The sequence below is a fragment of the Chiloscyllium punctatum genome, chromosome 30 (assembly GCF_047496795.1).
Source record: "Chiloscyllium punctatum isolate Juve2018m chromosome 30, sChiPun1.3, whole genome shotgun sequence".
Taxonomy (NCBI): domain Eukaryota; kingdom Metazoa; phylum Chordata; class Chondrichthyes; order Orectolobiformes; family Hemiscylliidae; genus Chiloscyllium; species Chiloscyllium punctatum.
In genome coordinates, this window is record NC_092768.1 from 26,209,211 (window position 1) to 26,228,383 (window position 19,173).

Here is a 19,173-nt window from a genome sequence, read left to right on the forward strand (position 1 = left end):
CCAACGTGGTCATTCTTAAAGTTGAGAGACTTAGCAAACAATCGAAGTATTTTTCTCTTCCCCTGCCTTCATTCCCCGTCACCACCACCCCCCCCCCACCCCTCCCCACTGCCCCCCCCCCCCCCCCCCCCCCCCACGCCATACAGAGTTCCTTGCTGATCTTTCAGCCTCCATTTCGGATTTACATGTTTTTACCTTCAGTCATAACGGAATTTCCTCTCTACCTGTGACTGAGACGGATAAGTTTACAACTGGAAGGAAACAGAGATTCGGTGCAGATGGACTGGATTTTATTAGTGATCTTTAAATTGGCAGATTGTCAGAGGTGCGGAGTTTTTCCCATTATGATTGAGTAACAGGTAGAAGAAGGGACTCTCAGTGAAAGCTTGGGAGAAAGTGTGGATATGGGACATGTTGCCTGCATTGTAAAATGATATTTGTCCCCTCTCATAGTCCACGGAGACACCGATCTTTCGGGGTCTCACACTCAGCGAGATAGGAATCTCAGAGGGGATTTGACAACAAAATAGCCGCTTCGAGGATTCAGCCCCACAGTCTAGTAACCAGATTCAGGGCTCATATTGAATTATTCTTTCCTGTCCACAGACTCTCGGACCGCTCCCACAATCCATTCAGTATTCTCCTCCACCTCCAGTTCCCAGTAATATCTTCCAGATGTGAATCCTTCTGAACCCAAGACAAAGAGCATGAAGTCAAATCGCTCAGGCGTGTCCGGAAGTGTTTGCGCGCTGTCGGCGAATCTCACACTGGATAAGCATGGCATTCGCTGTGTTCGGATCCAGAGTCAGAGAGGCTGGGGCTGGAGAAAGGTTAAAGTAACACCGTCAGCGATTTAGAAAGGTGGAAGTAGAAAATGTAGCCAGAACGAGGAACAATGCCAAAGCCGAAGGCAGATGAGCACAGGGGAGTGAGAGAACGAGAAAGCTACCGGAAAGGAAGTGCGAGGGGAATGACAGGGAAGAACAACGGGATGGTATGGAAAATGAAGTAAGTACGAGATGACTGTGGTTGAAAAAGGTAAAGCACAAAGGCGATGCAGAAGAAAATATGGAGAGAATGTGGTTCGTTGATGGATAAGGTGCGGATACAGAACGGTGTAGTAGATGACCGAGTTTTGATGAAGCTAAAGTGAGCAGGAGAGGGAAAGAGTAGAGAATGATACAGATAAAGAATATAGAAGGAAACAGCAGGAATGTGAGATAAGGGGATGATATTTGTCAGAAGATTGCGGGGTCTGAAGTTCGACAGAGTAAAAGAAAGGTACAGAGAGAGAGACCAATGGCCAGCAAGATTCAGAGCATGTATGGGTTAGGCCTGAAATTTCTTAAAAAGTTGAAAACGTACAATAGAGGGAAGTTATTTCTCAGCTGGGAGTGTAGAAATAACATACAGTGTTTGGTTAATGGGAAAAATATTTGGGACTCAGATGGAGAGAAATTCCTTCACTTAGAGGATAATGAGATCTGAGCGATTTAACAATAGGGACTGCTGTATTTACAGAGGATAGGGATGTCAATTGACATGGAGCAGACGGAATAAAGGGGATGACAGAGATAATCATCTATGAAGCAATCTCAAGAGTTTAAATCTCTGCTCTCCCAGTCCGTGCACTCTAACTCTCAGCAAGCCTCTCACGTGATTTCCCTCCCACTCCTTTCATGAGCTCCTGCTCCGCACTCTCTTCTCCCCTTAACACAGTCAAAAAGTGTAGTGCTGGGAAAACACAGCAGCTCAGGCAGTATCTGAGGAGCAGGAGAGTCAACATTTCGGGCATAAACCCTTCATTGGGAATGATTCCTGATGAAGGGCTTATGCCTGAAATGTCAACTCTCCTGCTCCTCAGATGTTGCCTGACCTGCTGCACTTTTCCGGCGCCACACTTTTTGACTCTGGCATCTGGCATCCTCTACCCCAAACACAGTCCATGACCCCTTGCACTACCATTCTTCCTTCTTTTCCCTTCTTACACCTACTATCCCCTTCTTTCATTGCCCTTTTTTTCAAATTCTCCATCTCTTTACTACTCATTCTCACTTAGCACTCCGCCTGTGTCTCTCTCCCCTCCCAATGGTCACAAATCATCTCTCCAGTTTGTTTCCTCAATGCCTTCTTTTCTGTCTCGTTCTTCGGTCTCCTGCTTTTCCTCCTTCACTAATCCTGCAGCTTCTCTTACCATGCTAATTCCCTTATCGTGCTAAATCTCCACTTTCTCAACTTCATGTCCTTTACGCTTTCCCTCTTCTCTTCTTTTTTCCATGCAATAATGTACACACAAGTGATGGTATTATTCCTCGACTATGAATCCAGAAACGTAGCTGGGGACCCCAGTTCAAACACTGCTCTAGAAGATAGTGCGATTGAATTCAACATAAAAAAGTCTGGAATTAGCCATAAACTTAATTAGACTCGGCACATAGTCGCAGTGTCCGGAAGAGCAGGTCAGAGGCTAGGAATATTGTGATAAGTAACTGACTTCCTGACTCCTCAAAGCCTGTCGACTATCGACAAGGCAAAAGTGTGAGTGTGAACAAATACTCCTCAGTTGTCTGGATGAGTGAAGCTCCAAGAGTACTCAAAAAGCTTGCCAATATCCAGGACATGGAAGCCTGCTTGATTGACACCACATCCACAAGCGGCCACTCCCTCCACCACTGACACCCAGTAACAACAGTGCATACTATCTCAACGATGCACTGCAGAAATTACAGGAGGTGAAATTGAAAATAGGAATAGACACCAATCAATATTCCATATGGACAATCCATTATTTTGAAAACTGGTCTTCTCTGCATGAGCCATCATATTATGGTCACAAACTGAAATGGCCTAGTAGATAATTTAGTCATGTTAAGCCACGAGAGGAAGGGTGAATAAGAATAAAACATAATGGAATGCTTGGTTTCAACCTTGCCACAAAATATCAGAGGGGAATCAGTGCCCTGATGCACACTTCTCAGTCAACATTGCTCTTCTGTAACATTAAGGTAATCGTGCTATAATTAGAAATATTTCCAACAGTCTAGTCAAATATCAATTGGACATAATCATTTTTTTTCAATTCATTCATAGAATGTGGGCATTTCCCTCTAGGCCAACAGTCATTGCCCATTCTTAACTGACCAGAGGGTAATTGAGAGTCAACCATATTTCTATGTGTCTGGAGTCACATGTAGGCCCAACTGGGGAGGATTTCTTTCCTTGAAGGATATTAGTAAACCAGATTTTTTACCCAACAATTGGGTGGCACGGTGGTACAGTGGTTAGCACTACTGCCTGATAGTACCAGAGATCTGGGTTCAATCCCTACCTCAGGCAAGTGTCTGTGTGGAGTTTGCACATTCTCCCTGTGTGGGTTTCCTCTGGGTGCTCCGGTTTCCTCCCACAGTCTAAAAATGTGTAGGTTAGGTGAATTGACCATGCTAAATTGCCCATAGTGTTAGGTGAAGGGGTAAATGTAGGGGAATGGTATGGGTGGATTGCTCTTCAGTGCGTCGGTGCAGACTTGTTGGGCCGAAGGGCCTGTTTCCACACTGTAAGTAATCTAAACAAAGTAGCAATTTCTTCATCTTAAGTAGAATTTAATTCCAGATATTTTAATCTGCTGTTTTGAGCCCAGGTTCACAGAACATGACGTTCTGATTAACAGGCTAGCACTCCTGCCACGAGGACATTGTGTCCTATATTTTTTCAAACAATTGCATTCCACACAAAATGCATAATGATACATTACACAACCATTCAGAAGTGACCATGCATACAAATTAATTGCAAAGCAAATGAGTAATTCCAGTATTGTACGTTACTTTCTCTACTTACTGAAAAAAAATCAATATTTACAATGTTCACAATATGGTAAATGTGTTATGAGAGTGGAGGACATCCAGAAGATTAACAGCTAACAATGTAAGAATTTAACCTGGAGCTTTGTGCCCACTTAGACTCTTCATAATAACGTTTATAACAAGGAAACAAAATAGTATAGGACCCTTACCAGGATGAGTGTTATCTATCATTTCTCTTCACACTGTGTACTGTAAAGGGCCATTAAACATTTCAATAGACAGAGAGCCAACTGCCACTGAGAACATGACATTGTCATCACTGCGTCTGTAAACATTTAACTATCGTTAAAAAAACTCTTTTGTCAAACTCCTTTCAAGAAATAGGCAAACTTTCAGTTTGTTTCATAATAGATGGCAAGTAGGAGGGGAATGGTTAACTTTGTTTCAGTAATTGAATTAGAAGGAAATGCAAGGTTGGAGAAATGAGTCAACAATATAAAGAAAAGTCCCTTTGTCTGACAACAGATTAGTCACTAACTGACAGGAATACCGCTGGATATGGCAAACATCCAGCCTGTAAACTTTCTGTACTATTAAGAATGCTTGTAGAAAAATACAGGCCACTCAAGACCCTCGATGCCATGAACATGCCAACTGTCTTAAGAACGTACTCTATGACTTGGCACACTTCTTTTTCATATACTGGATTAGTGGTGCTGGAAGAGCACAGCAGTTCAGGCAGCATCCAACGAGCAGCGAAATCAACGTTTCGGGCAAAAGCCCTTCATCAGGAATAAAGGCAGTGAGCCTGCAGCATAGAGAGATAAGCTAGAGGAGGGTGGGGGTGGGGAGAGAGTAGCATAGAGTACAATGGGTGAGTGGGGGAGGAGATAAATGTGATAGGTCAAAGAGAAGAGGGTGGAGTGGATAGGTGGAAAAGAAGATAGGCAGGTCGGACAAGTCAAGGAGACAGTAAGTGAGCTGGAAGTATGAAACTAGGATGAGGTGGGGGAAGGGGAAATGAGGAAGCTGTTGAAGTCCACATTGATGCCCTGGGGTTGAAGTGTTCCGAGGCGGAAGATGAGGCGTTCTTCCTCCAGGCGTAAGGTGGTGAGGGAGCGGCGGTGAAGGAGGCCCAGGACCTCCATGTCCTCGGCAGAGTGGGAGGGGGAGTTGAAATGATGGGCCACGGGGCGGTTTGGTTGATTGGTACGGGTGTCTCGGAGATGTTCCCTAAAGCGCTCTGCTAGGAGGCACCCAGTCTCCCCAATGTAGAGGAGACCACATCGGGAGCAACGGATACAATAAATGATATTGGTGGATGTGCAGGTGAAACTTTGATGGATGTGGAAGGCTCCTTTAGGGCCTTGGATAGAGGTGAGGGAGGAGGTGTGGGCACAGGTTTTACAGTTCCTGCGGTGGCAGGGGAAAGTGCCAGAATGGGAGGGTGGGTCGTAGGGGGGTGTGGACCTGACCGGGTAGTCACGGAGGGAATGGTTTTTGCGGAAGGCGGAAAGGGGTGGGGAGGGAAATATATCCCTGGTGGTGGGGTCTTTTTGGAGGTGGCGGAAAAGTCGGTGGATGATTTGGTTGATGCGAAGGTTTGTAGGGTGGAAGGTGAGCACCAGGGGCGTTCTGTCCTTGTTACGGTTGGAGGGGTGGGGTCTGAGGGCGGAGGTGCGGGATGTGGACGAGATGCGTTGGAGGGCATCTTTAACCACATGGGAAGGGCAATTGCGGTCTCTGAAGATGGAGGCCATCTGGTGTGATCTATGGTGGAACTGGTCCTCCTGGGAGCAGATACGGCGGAGGCGGAGAAATTGGGAATACGGGATCTTCCGTAATTACACCGGCACCACTCCCCACCTCTTCCTCCGCTCCATTGATGACTGCATTGGCGCCACCTCATGCTCCCGCGAGGAGGTTGAGCAATTCATCAACTTCACCAACACATTCCACCCTGACCTTAAATTTACCTGGACTATCTCTGACACCTCGCTCCCCTTCCTGGACCTCTCCATCTCCATTAGTGATGACCGACTTGACACTGACATTTTTTACAAACCCACTGACTCCCATAGCTACCTGGATTACACCTCTTCCCACCCTATCTCTTGCAAAAATGCCATCCCGTATTCCCAATTTCTCTGCCTCCGCCGTATCTGCTCCCAGGAGGACCAGTTCCACCATAGGACACACCAGATGGCCTCCTTCTTTAGAGACCGCAATTTCCCTTCCCATGTGGTTAAAGATGCCCTCCAACGCATCTCGTCCACATCCCGCACCTCCGCCCTCAGACCCCACCCTCCAACCGTAACAAGGACAGAACGCCCCTGGTGCTCACCTTCCACCCTACAAACCTTCGCATCAACCAAATCATCCACCGACATTTCCGCCACCTCCAAAAAGACCCCACCACCCGGGATATATTTCCCTCCCCACCCCTTTCCGCCTTCCGCAAAGACCGTTCCCTCCGTGACTACCCAGTCAGGTCCACACCCCCCTACGACCCACCCTCCCATTCTGGCACTTTCCCCTGCCACCGCAGGAACTGTAAAACCTGTGCCCACACCTCCTCCCTCACCTCTATCCAAGGCCCTAAAGGAGCCTTCCACATCCATCAAAGTTTCACCTGCACATCCACCAATATCATTTATTGTATCCGTTGCTCCCGATGTGGTCTCCTCTACATTGGGGAGACTGGGCGCCTCCTAGCAGAGCACTTTAGGGAACATCTCCGAGACACCCGCACCAATCAACCAAACCGCCCCGTGGCCCAACATTTCAACTCCCCCTCCCACTCTGCCGAGGACATGGAGATCCTGGGCCTCCTTCACCGCCGTTCCCTCACCACCAGACGCCTGGAGGAAGAACGCCTCATCTTCCGCCTCGGAACACTTCAACCCCAGGGCATCAATGTGGACTTCAACAGCTTCCTCATTTCCCCTTCCCCCACCTCATCCTAGTTTCAAACTTCCAGCTCACTTACTGTCTCCTTGACTTGTCCGACCTGCCTATCTTCTTTTCCACCTATCCACTCCACCCTCTTCTCTTTGACCTATCACCTTCATCTCCTCCCCCACTCACCCATTGTACTCTATGCTACTCTCTCCCCACCCCCACCCTCCTCTAGCTTATCTCTCCATGCTGCAGGCTCACTGCCTTTATTCCTGATGAAGGGCTTTTGCCCGAAACGTTGATTTCGCTGCTCGTTGGATGCTGCCTGAACTGCTGTGCTCTTCCAGCACCACTGATCCAGTATTTGATTTTCAGCATCTGCAGTCATTGTTTCTACCTTACACTTCTTTTTCAGCAATGCTCAGCAAAAAGCCAGGGTTACAATCCATTGAAGGCTGTATCTCGATGCAAGATTTAGCTGTTGTGCTTATTGATGAGAGAAGAGGGAGTTGTTTTACAATAAAATGAAGGACCCGTTAACCTTTAAAGTATGACATTCTCGGAAAGAGCAGGCACCGTGCAATGGCAACCTTTCGATCTGTTTCATAACAGAGCAAGCGTAAGAGGTGGAATCTTGCTATCGCAGAATTAAAAGGAAATGCCGACTTAAAATGAATTGGAGATGCCGGTGTTGGACTGGGGTGTACAAAGTTAAAAATCACACAACACCAGGTTATAGTCCAACAGGTTTAATTGGAAGCACTAGTTTTCGGAGCGGTGATGAACTACCTGATAAAGGAGCAGCGCTCCGAAAGCTGGTGCTTCCAATTAAACCTGTTGGACTATAACCTGGAGTAAAAATGAATCGCCAAGTCTTTAGGCTGTGAGATACTTTCCTTCAGTAGCAATGATGTCGAGATGCCGTTCTTGGACTGAGGTGGACAAGGTCAGAAGTCAGATGACATAAGGTTATTGTCCAAGTGGTTAGTTTGAAATTACAAGCTTTCTTAGCACTGCCCCCTTCATTTCAGCTGACAAAGGAGCAGCGCTTCTAAAGCTTGTGATTTCAAATAAACCTGGTGGACATTAACCTGGTGGAGCCTGACTTCTGAGCTCAGTCTCAGGATTATAAATATGCAGACATGTTACATTATGTAAATGATTATCTGCGGCCTAGGAAACAGTTTGCATTATTCTGTAACATCTTGTCATTGATCGCAATGTTGCAGAACAGTGTATTTAATCTAATACAGTTTCAGCACCACTCTAATCTAGACTCTAATACAGTTTCAGCCTTGTAATGAGCTCCTTATTAGAAAAAAAATCATTCATCTGTGAACTGCAAACGGAGTTGTTGTCGTTTGGTTTATGATCCTGTAAAGTTGTGATCATAACTAGCACATAAACACAGACTAACACTTCACTAAATCAATTGCAAACTGTGGAGATTTTCACCAAAGAGATAGGCCTACCTTGTCGACAGGTAATTTTCCTCCTGAAAGAAATTAATCACAAATAGTGAACTTTAACGTGACATATTTCAGGAGGATAGAACTGGTTGTTGAAAGAAGTAGACTCGGGGAAGATAAAATTTAACAGTTTAAACATAAGGAGTAGGCCATTTAGAACAGAGTTGAGGAGAAACTTCTTCAACCAGGGAATGGTGGGTGTGTGGAATGCTCTGCCCAGAAGGCGGTGGAGGCCAAGTCTCTGGATACTTTCAAGCAAGAGTTGGATAGAGCTCTTAAGTATAATGAAATCAAGGGTTATGGGGATAAGGCAGGAGCAGGATACTGATTGAGGATGATCAGCCATGATCATAATGAATGGTGGTGCTGGCTCGAAAGGCAGAATGGCCTACTCCTGCACCTATTATCTATTGTCTATTGCAAAGGTGGAAGGAGTATTGAGGAAATCAAATAAATAGATAAATAACTGTCTGGTGCGTTTAACAGGTAACGTTAAGCTAATAGACCATGTGTCAAACATTCAGACTCAGAACGGTCCAGAAGAAAACTAATTTTGGCAATAGGGAAATAACGAGAAACTAAATATCGAGATGACGGCAAACCATTTCAGCAAGTCTGTGGGTCTTTTCTGAAATGTGTTGGCTGTGTGGGATTGGAATATTTTAGCAGAAAGTGCGAGATTCGGTTTAATTCTGATCCACTTTTAGCATTTGCTGTTTATTTTCACAGTTAACGTGTTAATTTATGACTGTGGGACGTTTCACTGAACTGCTCCGCTTAAAGTCCCCTCACCTTCAGAAACATCAACTTGTCTTTTTGCTCCATCTGTTCCTGCAATTTTGAGAATTCCACCTCAATAGAATTTAATTTCTCCTGAATCTCTCGAAGGTTTTTCTCCATTGGTTCTACAACCCTCTCCTCTTCCTCCCTGAGATCGCTGAGTAAACGCCGCTCTTTCTCAGTGAGAATCTGGTGCATTTTAGTGAACTCGGATGTGATGTGGGTCTGCAGACTGCTCGCCTGTTGCTACCGAATGAAATGTGAAACCTCATTAATGTCCCGCGGTAAAGGGAACAAAACTAACCGAGATCCCAGAGAATCAGCACAGGGAGAGCTCACCCTCACTTCGGAAATCTTCCGTTTCTGAACATTCTCCGTTTCCAAGACAGCCAATTTCTTCTCTGTGAGATCTTCTAAGGAGGATTTCAGCTTGACCTTAAAGTTCCCGATAAATCAGAGAAAGCAATTGTTAAACAATGAAAAGCGCATAGAGCTTGTCAGTTTATAAATATTTTCCCACCCTCCCTTGTAACTTGTAGACTTCAACAGCTTCTTTAAATGGCAGGAAGCTGTGGCCTCTGTGTTCTAAATCAACGACGCAATTCACGCAGATCAATTTCTGGTCAGTGTCCCAAACAGTTTCAATTCTTCCTGATGTTTCCCACAGTGAAATTTGCTTTCTTGCTCTTTTATTGTCAGGTTCCATTTTCGAAATTTCTCGGCCAGATTCGCTAATGCTCGATTGACCCTGAATCTCTTGCCCGGAAACTCGTGTCTACATTCCGGGCAAAAGTACCGATCCTTCTCCCAACACTGAATGATACAGGAGCGACAGAAGTTGTGCGTTACAGGGTCAGTGAAGAAATCGAGACAAACAGAACAAATCTGTTAAACTCTGGATTTGTTCTTTGATAGCCATGCCCGGACTCAGCACGTGTAAACTCGGACGGATTTCACTTTTGATCGTACTGAGCTCTTGAAAAATTCAGTTTGGCTAATTTCCGGAAGGCCTTCACTCCGAACCACAAAGAAAGTCTGTGCGACTAGAAATTAACAATTTTTTTTAAATCGTATGACGGGAGGTAGTTTGGAAACTTCAAATTGATTGGTTGAGAGGTTGAAACGGAGAATGCAACAGTTAATGTTAACTGTCAAACTGTCTACATTTTAAGGAGAAAGTGAGGACTGCAGATGCTTGAGATCAGAGCTCAAAATGTGTTGCTGGAAAAGCGCAGCAGGTCAGGCAGCATCCAAGGAACAAGAGAATCGACGTCGATTCTCCTGTTCCTAGGATGCTGCTTGACCTGCTGCGCTTTTCCAGCAACACATTTTCAGCTCTGTCTGCATTTTAAACCAGGCTTTATTCCTGATGACGGGCTTTTGCCCGAAACGTCGAATTTACTGCTGCTCGGGTGCTGCCTGAACTGCTGTGCACTTCCAGCACCACTAATCCAGAATCTGGTTTCCAGCATCTGCAGTCATTGTTTTTACCTACATTTTAAACCAACCAGTTTCATTCTGATTGGCCGATGCACCACTCTGTGAAATAAGCTAGATATTTGTTAACGAGCTAGTTTCGTGTCAGTGTAAAATCCGAATGTGTTCTAATCACCTGATTTCTGCCCAGGAACCTTTCATTTGTATTGGTCCATCTTAAAGTCTGTTCTATATTTTGGATAAAAATGTTCCTTAATTTAATTTTATAAGTTAGGAAGTCTTTAGTAGTTACATATTATCACGAGACTATATAATCTCGAGAACCAGGTAATGTTCTGAGATGTGGGTTCAATTCCCACCATGACAGATGGTTGAAGTTGAATGCAAAAAAAATGAAACCTGTTATTAGGAGTCAAGTGATGACCAACTGATCGTCAGAAAACCCATTTCATTCACTCATGTCCTTTAGGAATGGATGCCTGGCCTACAGCTGATTCCAGACCCACAGCAATGTGGCTGACTCTCACTCAGGGTTGGGAAATAAATGCTGGCCAGTGTCTACATAACATGAGCGAATGAAATAAAAGTACTGTTTCATTTTACTTAAATTTAATGCAAATTGGTACTGTTTGGTATGAACAAAAAACAAAATAACAGTGGATGTTTTAAACCAGAAACGTAAACAAAAACGAAAGTTGCTGGAGAAGCTCAGCAGGCCTGATAAGATCTGTGGAGAGAAATCAGAATTATCTGGCAGTTCTGAGGAAGGGTCACCGGATCCCAAAAGACTAACTCGGATTTCTCTCCACAGATGCTGCCAGACCTGTTGAGCTTTTCTTGCAAGTTCTGTTTTTGTTGGTGTTGCTGTTAAGTTACTGGCTTTCATTTTTGCATGATGGTTACATTTCTATCGAATTTTAAATGTATGAAGGTTCAGAAATCAAATTATGATAACAAACCATCTCTTTAAAACTGGTCACATAAAGGACTAACAGAGTAAGAGTTCGGAGAGGAATAAATAAACGTATTAGACAAGACATTGGAGCAGAATGAGATTGGGGTGGTGGTTATGCAAGAGAGTCAGAAAATGGGCCAGCATGGTGATTCTATTACAGTGTGGACTCGCTGCAGATTATACATTCTCTGGTGCAACAGCATGCAAAATCTCGACCAGCACTCTATGTTTTATTATTGACTTTTGTTTGTTTTGCTGTCTCGTGAGAATTGGGCATCACAGGTGGCTAGTATCTATTGCCAACCCTTTGTTGCATTTCACAAGGTGAACTGCTGTATTCCTTGTGCCGTACATAGATCTGTAATGAGGTGGGGATGCAATTCCAGGAAATTGATCAAGCTGCAATAGGGGAACAGCATTATTTTTCCAAGTCACATTGTGAATGGCTTGTGGTAGAACTTGGGCGGCACGGTGGCACAGTGGTTAGCACTGCTGCCTCACAGCGCCTGAGACCCGGGTTCAATTCCCGCCTCAGGCGACTGACTGTGTGGAGTTTGCACGTTCTCCCCGTGTCTGCGTGGGTTTCCTCCGGGTGCTCCGGTTTCCTCCCACAGTCCAAAGATGTGCAGGCCAGGTGAATTGGCCACGCTAAATTGCCCGTAGTGTTAGGTAAGGGGTAGATGTAGTTGTAGGTGTATGGGTGGGTTACGCTTCGGCGGGGCGGTGTGGACTTGTTGGGCCGAAGGGCCTGTTTCCACACTGTAAGTAATCTAATCTAAACTTGTTACTGGTGGTGTTCTGATGGTGGTGTCCTTTCAGATGGAAGTACTCGTGAGTTTGGAAGGTATTGGCTATATGTTGTTGGGGAATTTCTGTAGTGCATCTTATAGATGGTATGCATTGCTGTTACTTAGCGGTGGTGGATGGAGTGGGGTTTTGCAGATGTGGTGCCAATCAAGGGGGCTGTTTTGTCCTGGATTCTGTCAAGCATCTTGTGTATTGTTGGAACTGCTCCCATCCAGGCAAATGGAAATATTCAATCACACTCCTGACTTGTGTCTTGTCGACTGTGAAAAGGCTTTAGGGTGTCAGGTTATAATTTACTTGCTGAAGTATTCCTCACCTCTGACCTGCCATGTAGCCATTTTATTTATATGGTGATTGTTGTCGAGTTTCAACAACCATCCCCCAAATATTGATAATAAGAAATTCAGGGGCAATAAGTTATTGAATTTCAAGGGGTGATGAATAAATCAACTCTTAATGAAGATGATCATTGCCTGGTATTTGTATGGCATAAAAGTTACTTGTCACTTTTCAGCCCAACCCTGGATATTGTTCAAAGCTTGCTGCATTTGAACAGGGACTAATTCAATAACTGAGGAGTCGTGAACAATGCTGAACAATGTGCAATCAGCAGCAAATGTTCCCTCATCTGACCTTATGATGGATAGAAAGTCATTGATTAAGCAGCTCAAGATGTTTGGGCCTATCCCCAAGGGACTCCTGCAGGGATGTCCTGCACCTGAGATGGCTCACCTCCAACAACCACAACCAGCTTGTACGTGCCTGATATTACTCTAATTAGCAGAGAGTTTGCCTCCTGATTCCAATTGATTCCATTTTTGTGAGGGATTTTTGATGACATACTCAATTGAATGCCACCATTATGTCAAGGGCTGTCACTCTCACTTCACCTCTGGAATTCAGCTCTATTGTCCATGTTTTGGTTCAAGGCTGTAAGGTGATCAGGAACTGTGTTGCCCTTAAGGAGCCTAAGCTGAACGTCTGTGAATGGGTTATTACTGAGCAGGTGCAGATTACAATTCTTGTCCTGATGCACAAAAGACTGTAATTCTGAAGGAGTATCTTTGAACTCTGGGTACAAAATGGTATTTGGAAGATTTGGCTTGATGAGTTTCAAATTGTTGTGTAAGGTGAAAAAACGTATATATATTTTTTAAACTAAACATGCCCCCAGCCCATTCAATCCCAAAGTACTTTAAAACAATTGGAGAGGAATATTTTCATTGTAAGGAAGCAAGGGACATGAAATTGAAAGTCAGATCAAAGAATCGTAAACTTGAGATCAATGGTGTCAGGGAATAAAAGTGAAATGGAGCAGTAATACTTGGGCAGAAAATATTACATGTTTTTAAAAAATTCTCTTGCTTAGGGTTTAAACAGTAGGGTTACACTTGTCATTCTACACTCTGTAGAGTTGCTCAAGAATATTTGAAGTGTCACTTCCTTTACTGCTCTGGTATGCAGATCACTAGGCCCTATGGTGCCAGGACCTTTAGCCTCATCTTATCTAGCACCATCTCTTACTATTATAGCGATTTTCTTTCAATTCCTGACCCTGCAACATCACCTAATCCCTTAAACTATTGTTCAAAATGTGTGTCAGAATAAACTCCAACAACTACAGGCCAGTAAATGTAACCTGTGTATTATGAAAAGTTATTATTCAGGTTTGAATTGCAACTTAATCATCGAATACTTAAGCAAAAGCAGAAATTGCTGTGGAAACATAACTGGTCTGGCAGCATCTGTGAAGAAAAAGCAGTTAACCTGTTTCAGGTCCTTACTCAGAACCCTCTGAGTAATTCATATTGTGGGGCAAGAAAGGTAGAAGCTTGTTTTAAACAACTAAGTTCTCTGAAAAGAAATCCTGCACTTTTACTGGCACCAGTAGTGAGTTTTGTTTGTGTTGTTGCTCTATTCAAGCAACGGAGAGAGAGAGAGAGGAGAAGCTTTATTTGTCATTTCTGCCACTTACAACTGATGCAGTAAAAATGCGACAGTGTTCCTCCAGGACCAAGGTGCTACATGGACAGCATAAACTATTTTATATATACATGCCTCCTGGAAAATTTTTGATTTAACCTATTCTTCTAGTCAACCTCTAGAGGAGGTGGGACTTCGAACATAGGCCTGCTGGTTCACTTGGTACGGACGCTACATTTGCACCACAGAAGGGCCCATATGTGTCTTTGTCTAGATTGTGATTCAACTAGCATCAGACTACCAACTGACTTGTGGAATTGCAATCAGCTACAGATGGCAGAAGTCATCAGCATGACAACAGAACCCTGCAGATCTTGTGGTGCAGTGATATTGCCCCGATCTCTTCGGTGAGAGACATGGGTTTTAAGTCCCATCATCTCCAGTATGTGTCAGCACTTTGGAAAATGTTAATTACAAATATCTGACTAAAAACTCTGATTGCCTCCCAGGAGGGTGAGCAGCTTTTATTTTTATGACATCTCTCAGTTGTGAGGGCTTAATGAGGCCAATTTTCTTCTCCACTATTTATTTATTCCTCCACAATGTTATCCTAAACCAGTAATTGACCGACTATAAAAATGCAGTGCCAACACCTTGTGCGTTCTGGGAAGAATCAAAGGTCGTTAAAATGAAAAAGACGGGAACAAAAGAAATTAAAATTTCCTATATATCGCCACCTTGCGCCTGTGGAGCAACATTACAAGCAGGAAGGTCCTCGCATTCTTACAATTTACAGCTCACACCACAGATGTTCTCAGGGAAATGCACGCCAGGAAATTGGAAGTTGTTTAGTGAGCACTTGCTAATAGAGCTGAGCAGGTTTATCCCATTGAGGCAAGATGGGATGGTAGGTTGAAAGAACCTTGGGCGACATGGGATTAGGAACATCTAGTTAAGACGAAGAAGGAAGCACATTAAAGGAAGTATATGAGGAGGCAAAGATCAGAGAGGGCTTCAGAGGGTTACAAGGTATCCAGGAAGGAACTGAAAAATGAACTGAGAAGAGCTAGAAGGGGGAATGAAAAAGCTTTAATGGGTAAAATTAATGAAAGCTTTGAGGCAAACTACGTTTATGTGAGCAATAAGAGGATAGCAAGAGTGAGGGTAGAGTCGAGGGAATTTCCGCCTGGAATCTGAGGAGGTATGGGAGGTCCTTAATGAATATTTTGCTTCAGTATTCACTACTGAGAAGGACCTTGACATTTCTGAAGACAGTTTGAAAAAGACAGATATCCTCAAACAGATTGATGTTAGGAAGGTGGATGTGCTAAGACTTTTGAAAAACATAAGGATAGATACATCCCCTGTGCCAGACAGGATATACCCTAGGTTACTACAGGAAAGGAGGGAAGCGATTGCTATGCCTTAGGCCATGATCTTTGCGTACTCACTGTCCACTGATGTACTGCCAGATTATAGGAGGGTGGAAAATATTACTCCCTTGTTCAAAAAAGGGAATAGAGATAATTTTGGGAATTACAGACCAACAGAATTACACCACAGTCTTACGTCTATGGTGGGCAGTCTTACGTCTATTGGAGATGATTCTGAGAGACTGGATTGATGATTACTTGGAAAAGCATAATTTGATTAGAGAAAGTCAGCATGGCTTTGTGAGAGGCAGGTCATGTCTCCCAAACCTTATTGAATTCTTTGAGGATGTAACAAAACACATTGATTAAGGTAGAGCAGTGGATGTGGTGTATGTGGATTTTGCAAGGCGTTGGATACGGTTCCCCATAGTAGGCTCATTCAGAAAGTAAGGAGGCATGGTATGCAGGTAAATCTGGTTGTCTGGGTACAGAATTGGTTAGCCCATTGAGACAGAAAGTGGTGATATATAGTAAGTATTCAGCCTGGAGCTGGTGGCCAGTGGTGTTCCATGGGGATCGGCTCTGGGACCTCTGCTCTTTGTAATTTTTATAAATGACTTGGATGAGGAAGTGGAAGGGTGGGCTAGTAAAGTTTGTCAATGACACGAAGGTTGGTGGACCTGTGGATAGTGAGGAGAGCTGTTGTAAGTTGCAACAGGACATTCACAGGATGTAGACCTGGGCTGCTAAGTGGCAAATAGAGTTTAACTTGGAAAAGTGTGAAGTGATTCACTTTGTAAGGTCGAATATGAATTTAGAATACAGGCTTAAAGCCAGGATAATTGGCCATGTGGAAGAACCGAGGGATCTTGGGATCCATGTCCATAGATCCCTCAAAGTTGTCAGCCAAGTTGAGAGGGTTTTTAAGAAGATGGGCATTGTATTGGTTTTTAAGGGGAATTGAGTTTAAGAGCCACGAGGTTATGTTACAATTCTATGGAGCCCTGGTTATGCCACACTTGGAATATTGTCTTCAGTTATGGGAAAGATGTGGAAGCTTTAGAGTGGGTGCAGAGTAGATTTACCAGTATGCTGCTTAGACTGGAGGGCATGTCTTAGAAAGAAAGGTTGAGGGAATGAGATCTTTTCACATTGGAGTGCAGAAGGATGAGAGGTGACTTTGTAGAGGTGAGCAAGATGTTGAGAGGCATACATCGAGTGGATAGCCAGAGACCTTTTCCTATTGTGAAAATTTCTATTACGACGGGGCATAATTTTAAGGTAATTGGAAGAAAGTGTAGGGAAGATGTTAGAGGTAAGTTCTTTACACAGCAAGAGGTGGGTGCGTGGAATGCACTGCCAGCAGTGGTAGCAGAGTCAGGTACATTAAGTACAGTTAAACAAATCTTGGATGGACACATGGAAGGTAGTACAATGACAGGTGTATAGTTTAGCCTGAACTTAGAGTAGGATAAAAGGATGACACAACAGCGAGGACTGAAGGGCCTGAACGGTGCTGTCTTGTGATAGTTGGAAGTGGATATCATAGTGACCATTTTCCTGTAGAATTCAAATAGTATGCATTTGTTTCCGGCCTAATTATATCCTGGTCAGGAAAATGGAAAGATTCTTTCAGTGAAACGGTAGGTGAAATATGGAGATGAGACATGTTGTCCACTCATAAAGTGATGGTTGTCCAACTTCATAGTCCAAAAAATCCCGATTATGCGGAAATTCACACTCTGGATGATATGGGTCTATGAGATGTTTGTGACACTTTCAGGAGGCATCCAGGGAATGCATGGTCCAAAATAATCAATTCTGGTGTAACGTAGTCATATCCAGCATTTTCCTTACATTTCATATTCTAAATGAGCACTCCAGTGCTTTGATCTTGAACGAATCAGGATTGCAATATTGTTCAATGTGTTGGTGTTACTTTTCTTTACTCTCCTATAAATGTTGTGTTTTGTGTTCACTTGTGTTCTCTTTACACAGAGCAGCTGAAGAGTACCTTGGTTCAAAGTGTTATGGAACAAGTCAGACCCCCTCAAAACATTTCATGAAAGTAGCCAAGGCCCTAACTTTTCAAGTTAGTTTAAGCAATTGTAACACAGATATTCAAGAAGGGATACAACTGGTCAAGCCACTGAGTTTTAAACAAAACAGAATTTATTTACAAGATTGCGTAATGGAACACAAATAAAAGAGAACAGAAAACCAAGTAATTTAAAGCACCTGAAAATCTCTCAGATTATCCCAAAATAATGATGCTGCTCCTAATACTTGCAACAATCCAGATAAACACCCCTAGGTACAAAAGGTAAAATCAACTCCATGGTCTTACAGGAGAGATGTCAGAGAGAGAGGTTCAGCATGGACCTGCTTCTTTGGGTTCAGCAGCTTCACAACTAAACCAAAGCAGAGCAAAACTGAGCTGTGAGAACTGGCCATTCCCCTTTTTTTGTACAATTGTTTTGTTTTTAACGTGTAAACCTTTTTACTGAGGCAGTATCTGTTAGCCATGAACAAATTGGCCCTAAACCCATCCAAGCCCAGACTTTTCGGCCACTATGTTTTTAAGACCTGAAAAAAAAAGCAATGACCACATAACCTTCTTAAGGGAGCAGCACAATCACGGGTGTGACTGATGTGTCGTTTAGTAGCAGTAATTAATGAAGTCAGCGCGGGGTTGTGGGCGTTCGGATGTGTCGGCCTCCAGCAGTTCTGACTGGATTCAGTGAACTTGAGTCGTGTTGTTTCTTCTAACTCGTGCAGCATGCAGAGTTGAGACATTCGCTGAGGTGATCTTTTTCATTAACAGATGACTCCCATTTCTTCATGAATGCAGTGTGCTCTGCACCAATGCATGGGAAAGTGAAGCTTCTGAAATGAGGAAGGATGAGTGCACAAGCACCTTCAGAGAATAGGAACAAAAATGCTTTTACATAATTCGCACAGAGCTGTATTAAGGATAGGCAGAGTTATAATAATGTGATCACCGGGTTTGCCTTCTTTACCAATCTGATATACAAAAGTTCAACTGCATTCTTCTTCCACTGTTGTGACTGGAACGTAAAGGCTCATCCTAGATGTCTTGTGTTGTCGATGTGATAATTTGTCCAGGACAAGTATTCCTGATGGAGGGTTTTTGCCCAAAATGCCGATTTTACTGCTCCTCGGATGCTGCCTGAACTGCTGTGCTTTTCCAGCACCTCTAATCCAGAATCTGGTTCAAAGTTTGTGAGAAGATTTGTAGCTCGGGTGCTCGTTGTTGTGTTCCTATTCGCCGAGCTGGGAATTTGTGTTGAAGACGTTTCGTCCCCTGTCTAGGTGACGTCCTCAGTGCTTGGGAGCCTCCTGTGAAGCGCTTCTGTGATCTTTCCTCCGGCATTTGTAGTGATTTGAATCTGCCGCTTCTGGTTGTCAGTTCCAGCTGTCCGTTGCAGTGGTCGGTATATTGGGTCCAGATCGATGTGCTTATTGATTGAATCTGTGGATGAGCGCCATGCCTCTAGGAATTCCCTGGCTGTTCTCTGTTTGGCTTGTCCTATAATAGTAGTGCTGTCCCAGTCTAATTCTTGTTGCTTGTCATCTGCGTGTGTGGCTACTAAGGATAGCTGGTCGTGTCGTTTCGGGGCTAGTTGGTGTTCATGGATGCGAATCGTTAGCTGTCTTCCTGTTTGTCCTATGCAGTGTTTTGTACAGTCCTTGCATGGGATTTTGTA

General features: G+C 43.9%; 1 pseudogene; it reads right to left on the bottom strand.

Annotated features, from left to right (window-relative positions):
* Window positions 1-289: 289 nt before the first annotated feature.
* Window positions 290-9,930, bottom strand: LOC140455322 (nuclear factor 7, brain-like; annotated as a pseudogene).
* Between the last annotated feature and the right edge of the window lie 9,243 nt (window positions 9,931-19,173).